Consider the following 24,057-nt stretch of genomic DNA (forward strand, 5'->3'; position numbering starts at 1 on the left):
GTGAGGCCACTGGGTAAAGGAAGTGGGAGCTAGGACTCAGATCCTTTCGCTGGCCCACTTCACTGGGGTAGTGCAGAAGCCAGGAAAGTTCCGCACAATAGCAGGACTATTCCCCTGCTTACACTCACAAGCTCAGGCCTCCTCTGAAGGGTTTATTTTATTCAACCAATAGGTCTGATTTTTAAAATTAAAATGTTGTAAAGATTAAAATGTAGCAATAGCTCAGAATACTGTAAGCCTTTGAAATGCAAAATATCAACACCAAATATAATAATTTGCATGTCTGCACTGACTGTTATTGTAGAGTATTTTGCAAACATTAATTAAATAAGCCTCCTCCGTATTAATGTCCCCATTTTACAGATTTAAAACTGAAGCTCACAGAAGTTAAGGCCATGGAGAGAGCTGGTGGCAGAGTGAGGAATGAAATTTGAATCCTGACTTGCAGTCCTTTATTGTAAGGCCTAGACCACATCTCCTGCACAATTTGGCTACAGGTTCCCTGCCAAACATTGCCCACTTTAAACACTATGCTGTCCTCCTGCAGTGCCCATACTAGTTAGGAAGAAAGTTGCAATGTTGGAAAGTGGCTAGAAATGCCCTTCAGCAGTCTTTCTGCCACTGGGGACCTTCAACTGAGTTTATGCCACCAGAATTCACCTTATACAAAGGCTGAATTGGAGCCAATGATTATATTCATCTGCAGAGCTTTTGGAGTTAATCTCACTTCAGGGGGAGTTTTGTCTGCATAACGATCTCAGGATTTGGCCCTTGGTAAGGTACAGCAAGAATGTAAGATGAGGTACAAGTACTGGCTGATAATGAGGCTCTTGATGTAACTGCAGTGTGACCAAATGAAACATGTTCTGTGAGAATGGGTTACAGTCCAGCACTGCAGTTTTGAGAGCGTTAGGAAATCTGCTCTACAAAATGTCCAGAGCTTATGCAAAGGGTCTAGATCCATGCTGCTTCCCCAGAAAAAATACATACTACTCTAAACATTTTCCAAGTCACGAAAAAAGCTATTTTATAGCTTTTTTTTCCCCCATGGAATAGGAGTGGTATAATTTTTTTCCAACACTTGTCTCAGACTTTCACACATGGCTGCTCTTTCTCATTCCTAAATTCCACATCCAGCTGCTATGGCTGTAACTTATTTAAAGTCAGTTGGATGCAGCGATGGGTATCTTCCTACACAAGGGAAGGACATGAAAAGGTTTTCAATAAGTTGAGCTGCCTCAATGTGACTACAGCCCAAGTGGATCCCAGAACACTTTAATAATAGTCCATTTTAACCCAGGGTCAAACAGGACCCCTAAAAGCGTGTGCAATTGTATGTTCTTGATCCAGTTAAGCCCAGGTGGAGTTAGAGATCAAAGAGACAATGCCTTACATTAAAACTGGCAAGCCTGTGCTAGTGGGAAAATACTTTCCACTGAGTACCAAGGATCACATCCAAGAATTGCCAAATTGCCGAGATTACATTTGGTTTAGCTCAGTGGTTCCCAGACTTTTTGTGTTGGTGACCCCTTTCACACAAACACATAGATAGAAAAGTTATTTTTGATAGTTACTGTTTAATACTTGGGGGTGGGGGAGAAACTTTGTCAATATCACTTTTCTCAGAAGATTTAGCACCCTGTTGCCACCCTGCTTTCAGAGCTGCCCATCTCTCTAGGGCCCCGATCCTGCAAAAACTTATGTCTTTTATATGGAGTAGCCCCATTGAAATCAATGGAGCTACTCTCAGTGTGAATATGCATAACCCTTCAGGATGAAGGCCTAATATGTTTAAAAACAAAATGCTCTGAATCTTGATTTTTAAAATTGTCTTTTTATTAACATATGAAATGATTGATAAATCTGGTGTTATTGATAGGGGTAGTTCTATGGATTTTTTTGCTCCTGGAGAACGAGATGTTGATTTCTTTAATGCCCTCAAGATGAAGAGTTCAGTTTCAGAAATGTACCAAACAACGGGGTTTTTTAATCCAGGTTTCAGTTCTTGTGAGTTCGTACCCCACGAATCTAGCTTTCAGTCCCAGGACCAGAGAAACTGCAAAACCCAAACTGAAAAACAATGATGAGTCTGGTGGCACCTTAAAGAGTAATAGATTTATTCGGGCATAAGCTTTCGGGCATAAGTGGGGTAAAAACCCCACTTCTTCAGATGCATGGAGTGAAAATTACAGATACACAGGCATAAATATATATATTGGCACATGAAGAGAAGGGAATTACCTTACAAGTGGAGAACCAATGTTGAAGGCCAATTCAATCAGGGTGGATGTTGTCCACTCCTAATAATTGATGAGGAAGTGTCAATCCTAAGAGAGGGGAAATTGCCTTTGTAGTGAGCCAGCCACTCCCAGTCCCTAATCAAGCCCAAATTGATGGTATTAAGTTTGCAAATGAATTGTAGCTCTGCCGTTTCTCTTTGAAGTCTGTTCTTGAAGTTTTTTTGTTGAAGGCTGGCTACTTTTAAATCTGTTATTGAATGTCCAGGGAGATTGAAGTGTTCTCCTACTGGCTTTTGTATGTTACCTGCTTGGTGAATTTTGCCTGATGGCAGGTTTCATTACACAGACTCTAATTAGAGTATCAAATGTGATTCATACGCATGCAATAGTAGTAATTATTATACATTTCCTTATTGCTAGGGACCATTCAGAGCCTAGAAGCTTCAGAAGCAATTTTAGACTGTCCCATCCATCCTACCACACATGCAATGAAACAAAATGTTTGGTGGGACTTTGTGGATTAACTGGAATAACAAATGCCCTGTGTATGTGACAGGTGTGCTGGGGAGCTGTTATTTGATTGACTAAAGCTGACCCACACAGGGAGATCTGTTGCTATTTTCCTGCTGTTTGTGTAGAAATGAACAAACGGGTCTGGATTGTGAATGAAGAAAAGTAAAACAAGCTTGCTTAGGGCCCTGTCCTGCATTCTGAATATTCCCACCGCAATCATTGGGAGTTTGGGGTGCTTAAGGAATGAAGTAGTCAGTTCTTCACTGTATCCTTTGCTGACAGAAGATGGATTGGGCCTTGGTTTGCGCTAAAAAACTGCTTACAAAGGGCTCACTGTGTGAAGGTCAAAGGTAAACATCAAGCTGGGTTTTCTTTTTCAAGAAGTTTATAGAGCAGCAAACAGGCTTTATGGGGCATTATTTAAACAGTTAGCTACCTCTTAAGCAAATTAATTTATCAGCACTCCTCCTGAGTGCCATTGTTGCTGGAGAAAATATGAAACTGCACTTCTTTCAAGTTCAAGAGGCTTTTGAAACTTGTTTAAATAAATAGGCTAGCCTTCAACAGGTAATTACATATCTAACCTCTTCAGCACCAAACCTGATGACCGGGCTCACAATTATTTGGAAGTCCTTTAGAAGAGGATGAGGCAGCTACACAAGGGGTGCTTCGTACCTGGTGAACAGATTCCTACGAAGTGCGTACTATTTTCAAAAATGTCACTGCTCTCACATGTGTCACTGCATGTTTTAAGCCTCCACCCATTGTGTAAACATGGGCCACAACTAGATGTTTGGACAATAATAGATATAGATATAGACTTGTTAGCATATGAAACTGTACCTTCTCAAAGACATGTACATATAAATATAAAACAATATTGATACAAAGATGAATCAAATAAAAACCCTCTGTGGAACTATAAGCATTTATAATAAATAACATTGATAACATATATAATAAATATTTAGATGTTATATTAATCAAATTTCAAGCCAAGTACGGGTCTGATATCTTCTTAAATATCTCTGGATGTTCTCTAAGGTAACAAAAAAGATGAATGCAGGAAGAAAAAACATTCCTTCCTATTTATAATATAGTCTTTCCTTTCTCCAGTGCCTTATGGATCTTCTTGCTTCTGATAACGCTACTTCCCTAAAAGTCCTTTGATGTGGAATTACATGGCATTTTAATGGATTGTCAAGTGTATCATATGGGTGTCACTTCCTTTGATGTGCACCAGACATCTTTGACGTGCACCAGGGCAAAGGAAACAATGACAGGTACTACCACCAGGCAACTAAGCGTTTCATATAGGAATTCACCCCGTCTGGGATTGTTATAATGAAGAGTGTAGCCTTGGAACTGTCACGTTTTTTTTCTGGCTTTTTTAAAACTCCTTTTACTGCAGTTAGGGAGCACACAATATATTTTTTTACTCTGCCATTACAAGAGATTGTAACAGTGCAGTATAACAGGAGGGGACTCCATCCTGCATAAGCCATAGGGCCGTGCTTTGCTGCAATGAAAAATGATTTCATTAAATACCTTTGCATACTGTCCACTTGTAGGAATAATGATTCCATACATGCCAACTGCAGAGATTCTTGCATTTCCCACTGAAGCAGTTGGGAGACAGGAGTTTGGATTAGATGGACTATTATTCCGGTCCAATCTGGCAATCCTTTGTAAGCACATAGCTCAGATGTTTTTGTGAGGCACGTCACTCTAAATATACTGGATCCAAAGGGAAAAGTCCATTTTAGTCTTTTCAATGAGCATATTTGTTAATCTAGATCCAAAGCCTAAGCAGCAATGGGCAAGTTGAGAAAACATGAAGATGATTCTCTGAGCTGTCCATGCTCTCATGGGAACAGTAACTCCTCACTTAAAGTCGTCACAGTTAACGTTGTTTTGTTGCTGATCAGTTAGGGAACATGCTCATTTATAGTTGCGCAATGCTCCCTTATAACGTTGTTTGTCAGACGCCAGCTTTGTCCACTGCTTTAAGAAAGAGTAGCCCATTGCAACTAGCTGGTGAGGACTTGGAACCAGGGTGGACCAGCAGCCCCCCTATCAGCTCCCCACTCCCCTAAGTTCCCTGTGGGGCAGCGGCCCAGCAGGCTATCAATTGCTGGCAGTTCAGCTGTCCCTCCCCCCACTGCCATGTGCTGCTCCTGCCCTCTCCCTTGGAGCTGCTCCCCGAGCCTCCTGCTTGCTGTGCGGGGTGAGCGGGGGCGCTAATGTCAGGGTGTCCCGCTGCTCCTGCCCCCTGCTTACCCCATCTTCATAGAGCAGCGGGGGACACACGACAGGGCTCAGGATGGAGGGAGCTTGCTGGCAGCATCTGCTGTCTCAACTTGCTGATCTACTTTAAAAGGCAGTGTACTTAGAGTGGGGTTAGCCTACTTAAAGGGCCAATGCGCACCTCTCTCACACACACAGGGTGTGTGTCTCTGTCTCTGTCTGCCATGCTGTCTCCCCTCCCTCCATTTGTGCTGCTTTGTAGAGTGTGAGGCTACATTAACAACAATGTGTTAACCCTTGAGGGCTCAACCAGTGCTAGTTCATCACTGAGCAGTAAGGCATTCCCTGGGAAATATCCCATCCCCTTCTACTCTCTGACTCCATCACCTCAACCAAGCTTCACAGTCATCATTGCTGTGTACAGTATTAAATTGTTTAAAAAACTTATACTGTGTATATATGTGTGTGTGTATATATATATAGTCTTTTGTCCAGCAAAAAAAATTGCCCTGGAACCTAACCCCCCCATTTACATTAATTCTTATGGGGAAATTGGATTCGCTTAACATCGTTTCACTTAAAGTCACATTTTTCAGGAATATAACTACAACGTTAAGCGAGGAGTTACTGTACTTAGAATTCCCTCAGGTCATCTGACACTAAGGGTACCTCTATACTGAGAGAGAGAGAAAAAAACCCTGTGGCAGCAGATCTCAGAGTCTGAGTTAACTCACTTGGGCTTGCGCTACAGGACTAAAAACAGCAGTGTAGATGTTCCTGTTTGGGTTAGAGCCTGGGCTCTGAGTCCCACCGCCTCAGTGGTTTTCTGGGGTGTATTAAAAACAAAACAAAAAGCCCAACTACTTCATTATAATCTTCCACTGATAGTCTTACCAGAAGCTAAAATAATAAGTCTCATCTTGTCTAATAAAAAAAAATACACAACTATTGTATTCTCTACTAATAGCCCAAACACTTTATCAGTAGTGGTTTGGAGCCATTACTCTAGATTTTTCTAGTACTTTTTATTTTATAAGGGTAGATATTGAGTCTAAAGCATCTCCCCTGATTTTATCTGAATGCTTGAATTTCCACTTTAAGATTTTCCCCCAACTATTGAGAGTTGTCCAAGAGAAGAGAGGTCTACAGATCAAAGCAGTTACTTTTAATTGCACAGATGATCAAGTGGCTGTGTAAGGTTAAGAGAAGGTACAGAGTGCCCTGGTAATTTAGCTGGACATATATGAAAATTTAAAGCTTGAGTCGCTACTTATTAGCCTTAGATGTTCATTCTTTTCCCAGGGAGAAAGTAATTTATAGCCTAACTGGTCTGAACAGTAAATCCAAGTAACAAGAATGTAGCCAGAGATTCCTATTACAGGGGTTACTATCTGTCATAATTGGCTGATGGGGTGTGTTGAAACTACATTAATCATCACCCTGGCAGAAAGCAAATTAGAAACTCTGTGTTCTATAGACGGGCTTCCTATTTTACTGAGTGAGTTAAATACAAAGCATGTGTTACTGGCATCAGTGATTTCAAAAGTGGGTGTTTCCCTTGATGTAAATGGTACTTAATAATGTTCCACCTTTGACTGAAACTAAGGCACACCCTTCCATGTGGTTCTTGTCATTTAATTAAATTTACTCAACCTGAGCTCATTAATATCGTGTAATTTTCAGATTAACTCCTGAAACGGTGTTGGCAGAATGCAATTGCCCAGTAAGGGAAAACCCACAGCAGGTGCTCCTGAACTGTATTCCCTACAGATTGACTGAGACTGAATTACTTAGAGAGACAAGGTGGGTGAGTTGTTATCTTTTATTAGGTTTCAGAGTAGCAGCCGAGTTAGTCTGTATCCGCAAAAAGAACAGGAGGACTTGTGGCACCTTAGAGACTAACAAATTTATTAGAGCATAAGCTTTTGTGGGCTACAGCCCACTTCATCGGATGCATAGAATGGAACATATAGTAAGAAGATATATACATACAGAGAAGGTGGAATTTGCCATACCAACTGTAAGAGGCTAATTAATTAAGATGAGCTATTATCAGCAGGAGAAAAAAACTTTTGTAGTGATAATGAAGATGGCCCATTTAGACAGTTGACAAGAAGGTGTGAGCATACTTAACGTAAGGAAATAGATTCAATATGTGTAATGACCCAGGCATCCCAGTCTCTATTCAAACCCAAGTTAATGGTATCTAGTTTGCATATTAATTCAAGCTCAGCAGTTTCTCGCTGGAGTCTGTTTTTGAAGCTTTTCTGTTGCAAAATTGCCACCCTTAAATCTTTTACTGAGTGGCCAGAGAGGTTGAAGTGTTCACCTACCGTTTTTTGAATGTTATGATTCCTGATGTCAGATTTGTGTCCATTTATTCTTTTGCATAGAGACTGTCTGGTTTGGCCAATGTACATGGCAGAGGGGCATTGCTGGCACATGATGGCATATATGGGCTCAACGGATAGTGATCAATGGCTCCATGTCTAGTTGGCAGCCGGTATCAAGTGGAGTGCCCCAAGGGTCGGTCCTGGGGCCGGTTTTGTTTAATATCTTCATAAATGATCTGGAGGATGGTGTGGATTCCACCCTCAGCAAGTTTGCAGATGACACTAAACTGGGAGGAGAGGCAGATACGCTGGAGGGTAGGGATAGGATACAGAGGGCCCTAGACAAATTAGAGGATTGGACCAAAAGAAATCTGATGAGGTTCAACAAGGACAAGTGCAGAGTCCTGCACTTAGGACGGAAAAATCCCATGCACCGCTACAGACTAGGGACCGAATGGCTCGGCAGCAGTTCTGCAGAAAAGGACCTAGGGGTTACAGTGGACGAGAAGCTGGATATGAGTCAACAGTGTGCCGTTGTTGCCAAGAAGGCCAATGGCATTTTGGAATGTATAAGTAGGGGCATTGCCAGCAGATCGAGGAACATGATCGTTCCCCTCTATTCGACATTGGTGGGGCCTCATCTGGAGTACTGTGTCCAGTTTTGGGCCCAACACTACAAGAAGGATATAGAAAAATTGGAAAACGTCCAGAGGAGGGTAAGAAAAATGATTAGGGGACTGGAACACATGACTTATGAGGAGAGGCTGAGGGAACTGGGATTGTTTAGTCTGCGGAAGAGAAGAATGCGGGGGGATTTGATAGCTGCTTTCAACTGCCTGAAAGGGGGTTCCAAAGGGGATGGATCTAGACTGTTCTCAGTGGTAGCAGATGACAGAACAAGGAGTAATGGTCTCTGTGCTGAGGCTACCAAAAGTACAGCACCTTCTATCCAAGGGTCTCAAATGCTTCAGGGCAACATTAAAGGCTAGATTTTACCTGTCCCTGTGTGGGTGGGAAAGGAGGAAAAGTCACAAGTAGATGCTGCCAGTCCCTCCCCATCTTTTCAGACTGACTGATGTAGGTATGGTGCTGCTGTCTGAAAAGGCTATCGGGAGAAGGAATGAAGGGGTGGGACCCTGACCCCACTGACCCTCCATAGCAGGCAACAGAGCTATCAAGGCACAGATGTCCCCCTGAGTTCTAGCAGACATTGTTCTTGGATCTCCTACTGGCATGGTTCCACCCCTCCTCCAAAGAGGGGCTAGAGCTTAATGCTGCAATCCACTCCTATTGGTTTAAACTCCTGTGAGGTAGATGCGATGAGTATTACTCGCCCCATGGAGCAGATGGGGAGATTCAAGCACAGAAAACCTAAGTGACTTGTCCAAGATCACAGAGCCAGTTAGCATGAAGGCTGGGCTTGCAACCCCAGCTCCCTGGTCCCCCATTCACATGCTCTAGCTACTGAACCCTATGACCTCCCTGTCACAAGGTGGGTACTTGTCCACGGGTAAGAAGGGTGACAGCACTAGACTTCTTTCACCAAGACCTCCTAACGAACAACAGATGGCCACAGCGTTTGGTCACCACCATTCTAAGCTGCAATCAAGTCAGCAAACAAGAAGTGAAAGGCACAATGGACCATTACCAGCCAGCTGAGCAATCTAGTTAAAAACTAGTTAAAATCTAGTTAAAAACTGTTAATTTTTCAGTGTCCCCCCATGCCTGTGAACAGCATGGGGTGGGGGGAGGCAGGCTAAAGAACAATGTGTGTCTCATACTCAGAGCTGACATTTTCACTGAGAAGTCTCTCACATTTGGCCTTCATCTTACATTGTAGCTGTTATTTATGGAGATAATGAAAACCATGCTCCACACAGCACATTTGCAGGTGCTCTGGAGGTTTGCTTCCCTGTAAAGGTATTCTGTGACTAAATTCCTTGTTACTGAAAACTGCCATGTGTTGGCACAGTAGCACAGAGGTCCTGCAAATCATGCACAAATGTCTTTCTTCACAATGGTCTTTCTGAGTGGGAGGAGTCAGGCATAATTTCCCCTTGCTTCAGAAGATAAAGGTCCCCTAAAAATTCCTCCTCAAAATTACAGCCATCCCTGTTGGAATTTCAACTCTTGATGCCTAATCACCATCATTATAATACTTTATATTTACATTTGGCACCTTTCATCTGAGGCTCTCAATTTACTTTACAAATATGTAACTAATAAGCCTCCGCAGCACCCCTGCCGGGTAGGTTGGTATTAATATTATAGCCATTTTACAAATGCACAAATTGAGTTGCAGGGAGGTACGATCTTCAAGTCAAATATTGGGCATATGTAAAGAAGGCCTACTCCCCGCAGGCAGTGGGTCAGATAGAAGACTACAAAGTATAGTCTGTGAAAGGGCATTTCTGCCTTCACTGAACAGGCAGAACTAGGTGTAGGGAGGGACACGGATTAGGGTTTGTCTACACTGGCAAGTTTCTGTGCCGTAAAGCAGCTTTTTGCGCTCGAACTGCAGACGTGTACGCACTGCCAACTCACTTTGTGCGCAGAAACTCCTCAGTTGCAGCGCTGCAAAAAACCCCACCTCAACAAGAGTCGTAAAGGTATGTGCGCAGAGTCTACAGCTCTCTATTGCCAGTGTAGACACTTCATTTCTTTCTGCGCTGTAATTGGCCTCTGGGGCTGTCCCACAATGCCTCAAGTGACCTCTCTGCTCATTGTTTTGAACTCGGCTGCCCTGGGGACATGCACCCCACCCCTTTCAAAGCACTGTTTCTGACAGCCCTTGCGTGCTGTGCTGATCTGCTCCGGGACACAAAGCAAACCATTCATGTGGAATGCTTGTGCTTTTGAACACAGAGGCAGATGTCTGTGTGTGTGAGAGAGAGAGAGGTCGCTGTGCAGAGAGCCCAGGGAGGGAGGTTGGGGTTGATGTCGGGGTTCCCCCCTCCCTCTGCCTCAGGACTGGTTGCTTCCTGCCACTGTCTGAACTTACAAGGCAGCATGCTGACACACTGTCCCCCCACCCCCTCCATACACTCACACACACTCCCCCCACATACACACTTCAGTTGAAAAGCAGCTGGCAATGTAGTAGATTTCCATGGAACAGTGGGACTGGGAAACCTGCATCATGTAATGCTGTGCCCGCCCCATGAGGCACTGCAAACCCTTCCCAAAGCACCCTGCGGCCAGTTGCAGGGTGGGATAGCTACCACAATGCCCTGCTGTCTTTGCCATTGCAAGAGCCGCTAATGTGGATGCACTCCAGTGTCACAAGGAGCACCGTGTGGACACACAACAGCAGTTTAATTCCAGCTTTTTAATAGAAGTGGTATAACTTGTGATGCAGAAACTTGCCAGTGTAAACATACCCTTATACTCTTGCTTTCTTCTGAAACAAAGAGCTCTGTGTGGGTGGAGTTAGCCAGCACTTTCTGTGGAAGGCAGCATATCCCCTGTGCTCTGCAGTTCACAGTAAGAAGAGAAAGCATCAGCTTACTGGCCATGCTGTGCAAAGTGATCAAAAGAGGTGCCCATGTTGCCTCTCAGTCTTGGGCACAGGGCGAGCCTCCCCGCTGTGCACAGCAGCTGCACACACGAGCCTTACCTAGCTAAGAAGATGTTATTCCCGATTTCCAGCAAAGGTACCATGTGAGTGCTAGTGTAGAGAAGGCTCATGTAAGGAAAATCAGACTCTGATGATACAGTGGATAAAAACACTTGAGCCCTCTCTATGCTAGCACTTAAACCATTGCTATTAGCAGTGCCTCAGCCCTCTTACTGGAAAACAAGTAAGGCGTGCTATCAAGAAATAAGGGGTTTGGGAGAACTGAGACAACTAGCATGCCAGGAGTCCAAGTGAATTCCATACCAAAAGTATGGAGGTATTAGTACTTCCAGAAATTGTGGATGCAGGAGGTCATCTAGGCCAGTGGTTCTCAAAGCCAGTCCACCGCTTTGCACGCGCTGCTTCCTGCAGCCCCCATTGGCCTGGAGTGGCGAACTGCAGCCAGTGGGAGACGCGATTGGGCGAACCAGCGGACGCGGCAGGTAAACAAACTGGTCCGGCCCGCCAGGGGCTTTCCCTGAACAAGCGGCGGACCAAGTTTGAGAACCACTGATCTAGGCTATGTGTAAAAATGGTTCCACGGATTCTTAACCTGGATATAGCTGATATATGCATAGTGAGCTTGTCATTTTCCATGTAGATCACCTGAGAGAACTGAAAATAATGACTCTGTGCCAACAGAACCATCTTCATCACTGTCACAAACATATGAAATGCGAGTATTTTAATTGCAAAACTTTCACATCATGGGTGCAGGCCCTGGAGAATTCTCTCAGCTTTGCATTCGCAGCAGTGCAGTTCCACCACAGGTAGCAAGGTTGGGAACGCTAATTTAGACCAGTCACAGGTATTTTTATATGTTATCTAACATTACTTGGGACAGGTGTGGTAGACGCAGTGGCATCATTGCTCCTGTCAGTGGAGGTGAAGGAGTTGTCAGGTCTAAAAGTGGCCATTACAGAGAGTCTATTCCATGAAGGAGCTAGGATGCACTTTGGCCAGACTCTCATCTTTGTTGCATTCGTCAAAGCTTACAAACGTTTCCCTTCTGTTATTTGGCATTGCTATTTCTCCTTCCTTGCTTTCACTTTCCATGCTATGGTTCAGGTTCTGCTTTTCCACTTCTCCCTGCTGACCACTGTGTGGTGCTACTTGTCTCTGCCATGACTGCTTGGTGCCATATGGCCTGATCCTGCAACCCTTAAACACCCGAATAGCCCTTACTCACCTGGAAGATTCTAATAATAATAATAAAATTTCTCATGAGAGTAAGGGTTGTAAGACTGGGCCCACTTTTGTTTGTTTTCCACATCTCCTTCTATCTGCGTGTAGTCCAGCCTGCTTTAGGGCCTGCCCGTTGACCATATATGGTCTACCTGCAAATCTACACTCTGCATTGCATAATTATTTCACCACCTTTATTATACATTTTTGAGGTACAACACCATACTCAGTGCATCGCTCCTTTCAAGTCTACCTTTCTTCATGTGTTTTACACATGTACACTTTAGCGCACACATGGGGACAATCAAGCCCAAGGAGTATAATGAGAAGCATCTGCTCTGCCACTCCATTCTCTGCTGACAATGCAGGAGCATTGCATTTTTGAGATTTTAGCTTATATTTAGAACTAAGATTACACAGCGCAGAGGCTTTCAGGATAATGCAATGGGTTCTCTATTCATTCGAGGGACACTCATTTCAATCTGTTTAGGTACGAAAATGCATATTCTTTAAAGAAAGGTAAATCCAATGCAACACGCTTCATGTTAAGTAAAAGGTTTCAGATAGAATTAGGCCCAATCAAAATCCTAAAAACAAGCAGATCATTGAGGAAATTCAATTCTATATCTGGATCCAAACTTGGGTTTTGCTTGGGCCCATCTCTAACTTTGGCATTTTGGGGGGCTGGGTGAAGGAAAAAGGAAGGAGAAGGTATCAAAGAACTGGTTGTGTAGCTGAAGACCCAGCCAATGGTATTTTTAGTTACTTACATATGGCATCTTCTGGGGATGGGCCATGAAATTTACTTCCCTCTAAAGGAATGTAACTAAACAGATTGTCATTGCCTCCCTAATTAGATTCATGCTGAATTTTTTTGCCACTCACTTTAGTGGCCAGTACACAGATTAGGCAGACTTGCAACAGGTCTATAGAATGGATGAAAATTTGAGTTCAATTGTAGATTTAAAAATTCAGTCTCCTAAGGTCAGACTCGCTCTGGTGTCATTCCATTACATCAAGGATGAATCTGGCCCCTTTGTTTATTTAGTAGATTGAGAAACTCAGGTAGACCTAAGTATAGTAAATGTAGTTTACAATCGTTTTGGTCCTTTGCTTTTCAACAAAACAGAGTAAAGCATATTTTCATGGATTTCCAATATTTTTACTAATACACTTTTAATGGACTCCAGCTATTAAGTATGGCAATGAAGCATTTGAAGTTGCATCTGCCTCATTTTAACCCTGCTCCTATGTATTTTGAGCATACTTCAAAGTTTGCTAATGAGATTAATAACATTTATAAATGTATATAGCATGTCATAATTACGAGTAGCTAACTAATTTCTTAGGATATTCCACACAAACAATGTCCAAGCCAGGATATTTATAAAACATAGAGTCATAGAAACATATGATTGGAAGGACCTTGAGAAGTCATCAAGTCCAGTCCCTCTGTGCTGTGGCAGGACCAAGTAAACGTATACCATCTCTGACAGGTGCTTGTCCAACCTGTTCTTAAAAACTTCCAGTGATGGGGATTCCACAATCTCCTTTGAAAGCCTACTCCAGATTTTAACTTCCCATACAGTTAGAAAGTTTTTCCTAATATCTAACCTAAATTTCCCTTGCTGCAGATTGCCTTCAGTGGACATGGAGAACAATTGATCACCATCTTTCTTACTACAGCCGTTAACATATTTAAAGACTCTTATCAGGTCTCCCTTCAGTCTTCTTTTCTCAAGACTAAACAGGCTCAGTTTTTTAACCTTTCCTCATAGGTCAGGTTTTCTAAACCTTTTATCATTTTTCTTGCTTTCCTCTGGGCTCTCTCCAATTTGTCCACATCTTTCCTAAAGTGTGGCACCCAGAACGGGACACACCACTCCAGCTGAGGCCTCACCAGTGCCGAGTGGAACGGGGCAATTACCTCCCATGACTTACATATGACACTCCTCTTAATACATCATAGCACCACATCCCACAAAGCAAATTCATATTTTTAGGGTCACTCTCAAAATGTTTAAGGACTGAATGAACTGAAATAAGCGAAGTTATGTGTGTAATGTGCCCAGTTCGATATAAGGAGTGAGGTCAACTGAATTAATGGCTCAGATGGGATCATCTTTTACCTCTAGGTCACCAGCTCAATTCCATCCGATGTTGGCCCTGTCACCTCTGCGGAGGCTGCTTGGTATCACAGGTCTCAATCCTGCAACCTTTGGTTGCAGTTGGTCGTTTCCAAGCTGACACCTAGAAAGCATTAGAAATACAGAGAAGGCAACGTGCAATGTACAGCTGCTAGTGGAGAGCAGTTCTGCTAATGAATACTGAAATTAGCACTAAATCACACCCTTGCTGGCAGCCACGGCAGAGACGCCAACTAAATGGGCATAGGGATTGAGCTGCCTTCTCACACAGGGGTGGGTCCTCAAAGTAAGGGCTGCAGGACATCAGCCAGGCAGTCTGAGCAGTGGGAAGGCTAGAGTGGCTTCACTTAGTATTATCATCACTGTACTTTGGTTAAATGGAGTTCAGCCTCCAGGTTGTTTCATAGGCACTGTATGTATAGAAAAGAAAAAAATATTACAGAAGGATCCAAAGGGACCGCTTGCAGTAGTTCAAGTTAGTTTATTCTCAAGTAGTGTTCTCTTCAAATTCTTTTTATTGTGCCAGGCTTAATTCCAGAATGAACCTTTGAATTGTCGTGGGCCAGATCTTTAAGAGCTCCATTTTTATTCAGGCAAATTTCCCTAATGGCTTCACTGGGAGTTTTGCCTGAGCAAGAGCCAAGAATTGAGAAAGTTCTGCAGGATTTGGCACCTTAAAACAGCAAAGCCGGCCTAAAACTTTCATTAAGAAGTACACTCTGGTCTACAGTCATGGGCATATGCCCCCAGTGAATTCCACTTTCTTTTCTGCTCATGTGCAATGTTCTTATGCTTGCTAATGTCATGCAGCTGGAAAAAAGAGGCATCTTAAATAAAGATGTGAAATTTCACGCTTCCATTACCTTCCTGACATACAGCTATTTAAGTTGGTTCAGTGAGGCAGGGAAGGGAAGCCTGAAGTTGCAATCCCTTGGGTGGCATGTATCTTCCAACTCCTCGGGGAGCCTTCAAAAGGTGCAGGTAGCCATCAGTTCTGTTCAGCTGGCTTTCTGAAATGAACAATGGAATGGAAATGTGACACTTCTACCTTCTCGGGGGAATAAGGCTGTCAGCTGATGAAGAGTGGGGACACTGCAGAGGGACACACTGCCCTACCACGATGAGTTCTGGGTATCCCATTAGCGGAAAGGGTTTGACAGACTGAAGGGAATTCAGAGAAAAGCAATAAAACTGAGCAGGGCCTGAGAGGAAGTTTATGAGGACAGGGTTAGAAGAGCTAAATCTCTCTAATTTGGCAAGAAGACTGAGGGAGGTGTGGGTAGAATATAAAAGAAAACATATTGGAAGGTGTATAACACCAAAGGCCTAATGACAGGGCACACAGATCCTTTGATGCCCCCTGGTGGGGACACTGCTGCCCCACTGCACCCCTCCCCACTTAAGTGATGCCCTTTAGGTCAGGTCCTGTGGAGCCACATTGACTTTCTTTTTTTTTTTGGTGTGGGTCGGGGGAGTCTTTCTCAGGCAAGGTTCAGAGTCAGCTCAGGCAGGCACTACCATCTGGGACCTAATTATGTGTAGCTGAGCATAATTAGGCTCAACATCTTAAAAGGAAGTTGTGTGCCCCTCGGCAGAGGAAAGGACATATGTATGTATGTGCTGAGCAGAAACCAGGGCAATGAGCTCTGAGGAAGAAACTAACAGCTACTGTGTTTGGTTTGTACATTGAGTTGACTGTCTGTGAAAGCAAGGGGAAGGCAGTGTAGTAAGAGATCCCATGCTCTGCCACAGGCCTGATTCTCAAATTTCAGGATATGAATAACTCCTGTGGAAGGCAATGGAACTGTACTTGTATCCTGTGGGGAAAAGGAGCCCCAAGAAGTAGTGAGGTGGGGTGGTGGTAGAGTGGAAAAGCAAGGTGGGACAATGAAGTGGAATAAAGAATAACAGGCTGAATTTAGGAAAAAGGAACACTTGGGTTGATTATCATCCCAAAGCTTCTTGATAGTGAGGCATAATGTATTAGAGTGAGGAGTGGCTCCCAAGGACTGTGGTAGACACCCCTCCACACACACATTGCATAGGACTCTTAAAACTAGCAGATATAGTTTGGGGAACTATTCTGCAGGGAGAAGGGCTTGATGACTTAATAGGTCTCATTATGTAGATTAACAAAAGCCAAAGTAACAAGCACGCATTGCGCATTGACTCATCAAACAGCAACAATAGCAGCACCTGACTCAGGTTGCCACTAATACCGGGCTGTACGTCATGTGCAAGATGTGTTCTTTTTCTGAATAGTTCCTTGGTGACTGGATATGTTAGCAGCAGGAATAAGTCAGCATTGTGCTTCTCTTATTGGGTTTTGGTTGATGGCTCAAAAGCTGGGGAAGTAGGGATCCTAGTAGTAGCTACAGTCACAAGCCTCCCTTCCCTTTCTGTTCAAGTCTCTGTGCAATGGTGTCTAAATGGGGCCCAGAGGCACAAGTACTTTGGGGTCCCTCTTGGCTGGGTCTCCTCAACAAACTTTTCTCTCCTTCCAGTTATTCCTACCCACTACTCCACCCTCCTAGATCTCTTGCCTTCTCCTCTCCAATTCTACTTCTCTCCTCCAACTCTAACTCAGAGCTCTCTCGCACAGCATTCTTACTCTGCCACGTTAGATGAGAGATGGACACCAGGACTTAATCTGAAAGGTAACCACGCACAGGGCAGGGCAGAAATGGAGATAGCCATCTGAAGAAGAGACAGCCATATGGAATGCAGGCTCTGGAATTCCACACCCCCCCCCCCGCCTCATAGTTTCCCACAGGTGTAGAATAGTTTTCCTCCTCTTCCTTCTCCATATCCCTCTGCTGCCACTGAGACCTTCCCCTGTCGCTGCTACTCCATATGTGTGCATGCACCAGAGGTGCAGTGTGCTCTCAACAGGAAATGATCTAGTTGCCCCTAAAGTGGCAGAACTCACATCTTAGTGACACACCATTGGGCATTAATCCACTACTGGACCTATAGCAATGGGTAGGGGGAAGATACCAATAATACAGGAAAAAGGAATGTCTGATGTAGAGAAAAGACCAAGGTCCACCCGTGTCTGTTCCTATCTGCAATTGCAAGAAATTGAACCTGGTTCAGTATTGCAGAGAAAGCTGAAGGAAAAGCCCAGGTCCCTGTGTATATGCCATAGGGCACACTTGTGTCAGTAGCGGTCCCTGAGGTCACGCCCTCCAGAATCCATAAAAGCATTGTGCCTTCCTCTGCCCCTGACAGACATCCTGCCTCTGCCCTTTGCTGCTTGGGCAGTTCATCTCTTTCCCCACAGCAGCAGGGCTCTGGCTCTTTGAACTGTGATCGAGTCCTTAACTGGTTCGAAAACAGCAAAGGCGGGGTATGATAATTGTGTTTGATTCACCGCGAAACAAAATTTCTGCACAGTGTACCTAGGTGACAAGAACTGCTGGGGTGGCAGATTCAGCAGGCACCAGAGTGGAGCCCACACATGATACTCAACCAGAAATACCAGCTGCTACCAGCACTTGATATAATATACATGATCTCTTCTTATCAAATGTCCAAAACAAATATTTCTTTTGGAGTGCGTGTTTGTCTTTCTTAATTGTTCGGAGATAGTGTTAAACAACTAGGTCTCAAGCAGTGTAAGGGTCACATGACACGTGGAAGCTTTGGCAGGCATGTCTGCTCTAGTGACGAGCATACTGGGAGCCTCATTCTCCATTGCCCTGTATCTTGGACAGTCTCTTACACCAATGCAAAATGAGGGTAAAAATGCTGTCATCCTGAATTGGTGGTGTTTATACTTGCCTTGTGCTAAAGGAAATGACTACATGAGATGCTGGGCAATGGGCCAGAAAATCTGAAGGTATCAGTAAAGGTGTATCTTGGAGAAACTCCATGTCATTCCTTATAAACAGAACTATTCTTATATGGCTATAAAAATACAGTTATGGGACTCAGTGCCGTTGCTGCAAATATTGGAAATGAATTGGAACTGCAACTGATGGACCAAATGGAGGGTGTCAAGCTTTAAAGGCACCCAAGGTCACAGAGAGACAAAACCAGAAAGGTCCAGTCAATCCTGTCGTGCTCAGAAATCTTAAGACAACCTCAAAAATTTAAACAGATTTTTAAAAATATCTTCTAAGTATTTTCTTCTTTCTCCTGGCTACAGTGTGCAACCAGATGGCCCTTCCTCACAAATATTAATGGGGGACTGGTGCATCGTACTGGTCAGCTAAATTACACCGCTTCCCCATTGGCTTGTAAATAGTCCTACGGTTTGAATCCCTCTGTTTGAAAAGAAGGTGGCAGTTTGTTGCTGCTTGTTGTTCCACCCAAAGGTTGAATCCCTCCTAGGGCAAAAGGGGCGAGGCTGCCTCTGGGAGCTATGATTTGCACCTCCCTTTGCCAGTGGGGGTGAATTTGGCCTCAAATCCTACTCCACAGTGGAAGGGGAGGAACTCAGCTTTTTTCGCCCTGGCATACCTAATTGTCAGGTACAGTGACATAAAGAGAGAGACCAATGCAGGAATTTAAAGAGGATTCTCAATCTTAAATGTCACTTGTGGTTAACCACAAAATGCTGAAAACCCTGCATTGCACAAAGCCGACTATAGTAGCATGTCTGTGGCTCTACAGAATGAAACCTGCTGTTCTGTCTGAAAGAAAATCCTGGAAATCCATGTGTGTTCTTAAGAGCCAGGTTCACTCCCAACACGTCATTGTTTGTTCTGTGATCATTGCAGGCAGGGAGTGGTAGATACTGAATTAGAGCAAATAATGCATCTTCAATTCTGGGTCTGATTTTTCTCACGCTGATTTTGCACCCATGTCAACGCCACTTCCGTGAAGCTATACCTGATTTATGCCAATGCAAGCGAGAGCAGAATCTGGCCCCTTGGATACTGATCTTGATTGCGAGTGTGAACCATCCATGACTTCTCTGAAATTTAGAACTAAATCCTGTGGGTGCACGATGCTGAAAGTGGGTTTAGGGAGTTCCATCCCACCCAGATGCTAACAGCTGTGCCGTCTAAGTATGGGAAGCAGAAGCTAAAACTCTCGGCTGCACTCCAAGGTCTATGCGGTTGTAATCACATGGGGGGGCGTGGCCAGGTACGCTCTAGCACACCTGCTAGCTTTTGGCAGCAGAAACTGCGAGGAGCACACATTACATATTTCATCGACCTGTGCCAGGAAGACACTCTGTGCAGCTGCTCCTCCCCAACACTCTGCCTGTATGTACAGAATACTTCCTCTGAGCATCTCGACTGGTTACTGTGGTTCCACCCCCTGCCTTCCAGAGAGGAAAAAAGCCCTTCATGTTGTAGGGACTGAGCTCATATGAAAGGTGACTGCAAAGGGCCTGACCCTGCACTGATTTTAACTGGACTACTCATTATGGGTTAAGGTCATAGCGTCAGCCCATTGGACCCAGGGGAAGATGTATCCACACATCCAAAGCAATCTTTGACCTTGAATTTATAAATACTAAATTATTTTTTAAATGTAATATTATTTAACATGTTTATTTACAGTTGTGCCTAAAGACCAATCAAGAATGGGGCCCTATTGTGCGAAGCACTCTACAAACACAGAGTACCTGACAGTCCCTGCCTCAATGAGCTTACAATCTAAACAGACCAGACAGACATACGGTGAGGGAAGAGGGTCTAATACACAAGCAGAGTGAGTAATATGATGGTGGCAAATGTTATGTTAGTTCCACAGTTTTGGGGGGGGAAGGCAGTTGGGTTTACTTAGGAGGAGATCCGCTAAATGGAAAGGTACAGGACGAAGAGTGGGGGTGAGGAGGACAGTGCTGGGGAGAAGAGGGTAAGACAGATCGGTGTGGGGTGAAGAGACTTCCACAGTTTGAATTAAGCCCTGGTCTACACTAGGACTTTAGGTCGAATTTAGCAGCGTTAAGTCGATGTAAACCTGCACCCGTCCACACGATAAAGCCCTTTATTTCGAATTAAAGGGCTCTTAAAATCGATTTCCTTACTCTACCCCTGACAAGTGGATTAGCGCTTAAATTGGCCATGCCGGGTTGAATTTGGGGTACTGTGGACACAATTCAAGGGTATTGGCCTCCGGGAGCTATCCCAGAGTGCTCCATTGTTTCTGCTCTGGACAGCACTCTCAACTCAGATGCACGATTGTCTGCTGTTGCTCTGACGCAGGGAGGGGCGACTGACGACATGGCTTACAGGGTTGGCTTACAGGGAGTTAAAAACAACAAAGGGGGTGGCTTTACATCAAGGAGTATTTCAGGCAGGACTTCATGGAGGGTTCCAATAAGAAATGATGCACCTACCTAATTGTTCTTATTGGAACAAGCAGGTTGGTCTGGCCTCTGATTGATACATGGCTAGATTTACCCCGCTGCACCTTCTCTGTGAGTGACTGCAGTGTGATCTAGAGGAATGAGTCCCATAGATGGGGGGCGGGGTTTGCAAATGAGTACAAAACAAATCTGGTCTATTTCTTGTTTTGATACACTCCATCTATCTTTTACATCTTTGACTGGCAGCAGACGGTGCAGAAGGACTGCATGCCATCCACATCTCATGGCTGCTCGGCAGAAGATGGTACAATAGGACTGCTAGCCATCCTTATCTCTGGCCTGCCCGGCAGAAGATGGTACAAGAGGACTGCTAGCAATCCATATCGCCTGCCTGCTCACCATAAGATGGTTCAATAGGACTGACTGCAGGACTAAAGAGAATGACCTGATCTCCAAATGACCTGATCTCCAAATCTCCAAGTCACTCCAAATTTAGTCCCTGCGCCCATGTCTGCCCAGGCGCTCCTGATTGACCTCACAGAGGCAACCAGGAGCACCTCGGACATGATGATGACGGCTACCAGTCCTATTGTACCGTCTGCTGCCATAAGGCAAGGGGTTGCTGCTGCTGTGTGGCAATGCCGTACCGCATCTGCCAGCACCCAGGAGACATACGGTGACGGTTACCTGAGCAGGCTCCATGCTTGCCGTGGTATGGCATCTGCACAGATAACTCAAGAAAAAAGGCGCAAAACGATTGTCTGCCCTTTCTTTCACGGAGGGAGGGAGGGAGGGAACGGGGGCCTGACGATATGTACCCAGAACCACCCACGACAATGTTTTAGCCCCATCAGGCATTGGGATCTCAACCCAGAATTCCAACGTGCAGTGGAGACTGCGGGAACTGTGCGATAGCTACCCACAGTGCAACACTCCAGAAGTCGACGCTTGCCTCAGTACTGTGGAAGCACTCCACTGAGTTAATGCACTTAGAGCATTTTCTGTGGGGACACACTCACTCGAATATATAAAACCGATTTCTAAAAAACCGACTTCTATAAATTCGACCTAATTTCGTAGTGTAGACATACCCTAAAATAACCTGAATTAAGGCCACTGTAATCCTGAATGAGAGTATCCACACAGGCTTAATGCAGTTTAACTAATTCACTTTTAATTCACCCCTGCAGTTAATTCAATTTCACTTTCTGGAGTCTCCCCATGTAGAAAAAACCCTGGAGGTGGGGAGTAGGGATGGTTGGAGCAAACATCCAGTCAGCACAAGGCCAGAGAGTCCAGTCAACAAACTTCTCCAAAGGTCTTTGTTTTTGGCTGCTTCTGCCCCTGCCAGCTAGAGTTCCTGGCTGGTTCCTCTGCAGTTTTCTCCCATATAGGGTATGTCTACACTGCACAATAAGCCTGGGCTCTGCCTCAGATTTGAACCCACGTCCCACTTTCATCCACACACATAGATCAGTCTGACTTGCGTCAGCAACCTCTCAGGACTCAGCTCCTACGACCCTCCTAGGGAGGTGGGCTATGTTCCCCACAGTGACTCAGGTCCAAGCCCTGTCATTTTGCTTTGGGGATACCGCTCAAGTGGCAAATCCAAGTCAGGTCTCTGTAGTGCAGTATGGACACATTACAATGGCTGTGAGATCTGGGACAGCGACTGTAAGCCCAGGTTTACAATGCAGTGTAGATGTTCAAACACTGGACTGGAAACACCGAGTCCACAATACCACAGACCCAGGTTTACAATGCCGTGTAGATATACCCCTGGAGGGGAGGAACCACCTGGTCAAAGTGCCCCCAGTGTGTGTGTGTGGGGGGTGTCTCCTCTGCATAGTTCTGAGTCCAGGGGTGTTCTGTGGAGTGTGCAGCCCCTGCTGGGCATACTTTATCACCAGCCCATCACTGCAGCAGTCTCAGCTTCAGAGGCTTCTGCCCCTACAATCTGGAGCCTCTGGATACCAATGGCCTGATGTTTTTAAAGGAGCTAACTATCTGCTTCTTCCATTGAAGTTAATGGGATTTGTGGGTGCTCAGCACTTCTAAATATCAAGCCACAAAGCGTTAATCTTCACTTACCTTTTCCTATTTTGTAGCCTTTTAACTAAGCAGGACCACTCAAAGACACATTTAATTTTTAAATGACACTTTTGTGCCATCTTTTCCAAAGCTGTTTTGGATTTGAAGCTTTCTAAGGAGCAAGGAGAAAACATTTCTTCTGCTTAATGCTCTTTTTCCAACATGATATACATTTGTACCATTCAATTTCTTTTTCACACTGTTTGAAGTACAGCGGGAAGGAGAGAGCCTTCACCACACGGAAACATAAAATACCTTGAGAATTGTAGGGCCAAGGCAATACAGAAGTAAATTACTTGGACATATCTACATGAAAGGTTAGAGCTTGCTTGGTCTAAACCAAACTCCAGTACATGAAAGCATCACAAATCAGCCTTAACCTGATGGAAATTCAAGGAGCGAGGAGAATTTGGAATCGAGAAAACGCATTTAGACATGTCACAGCAGCAAAGTAACTGACAAGATTAAAAAGAGAGAATTCAGAGTCTGATCCTGCACTCTGTACTCATGCAACACTCTGCTTGATTTCAGTGAGGAGTGTTACCTGAGCAAGGTCGACAGCATTAGGGTATCAGGGCTAGTCCTAGGCTTGAGCAATCCAAATACGGAGCCCAGAGGCACCCCTCCCATTCTTCCACACCCGTGAGGCAGTAAGGAAATTGGCTGGAATCACCAGAATCCTTCCCCAGCTTCCCAGGCAGGAAGAAGAATTGAAAAAAAAAAAAAAAAAAAAGATGAGAGTAAAATGGAGACAGAAGTCAGTGTCCTCACGTGATGGGCTGATCATCAGTATGTTAGGTTGCTATTTGACAGCATTGGGTTGAGATGATGCATTATCAGTACACAGCCATGACAAACATGGCACAAGGATGTCACTACCAGGGCTGTGTGAATAACTTTTTTTGATACACTGGCAGTTGTGAAAAATAATTTTAAAAAACAACTAATTTCGGATTGATCCCAATTTTATTGTTGTTTATTTATTTATTTACATTTTCAGGGAACCAAAAAGTTTAAAAAAAAAAAGTTTTGAGTTGAACAAAATGTTTCATTTTGATTTTGAGTGTTTAGAGTTTGTTTGGTTTTTTTAAGGAAATTGAAGGAAATTTCTAAACAAAGTTATAACGAACTGAAAAATCGAAATGTTACATTTCAAAAAAGTCAAAGGAAAACTTCTGAACATTTTCAAAAACAAATGTTTTTACATGACCAATTCAGCAAAACTGAAACAAGTTTATGAAACTTTTATGTGTTCCTGACTGTATTTTTTCAAAAAAAAAAGAAAAAAAAAAGTTACTACTGAATGTTTCACCCAACTCTAGTCTCAGTATGATGATTTTCTGATTCACCAGAGACTCTATTTGATGATGAATTGGCTCTCTGGCTCCTTGAAGCTCAGTGTCACTACTTTAGTGGG

Source organism: Lepidochelys kempii, chromosome 3, assembly GCF_965140285.1.
Source record: "Lepidochelys kempii isolate rLepKem1 chromosome 3, rLepKem1.hap1, whole genome shotgun sequence".
Classification (NCBI taxonomy): Eukaryota; Metazoa; Chordata; order Testudines; family Cheloniidae; genus Lepidochelys; species Lepidochelys kempii.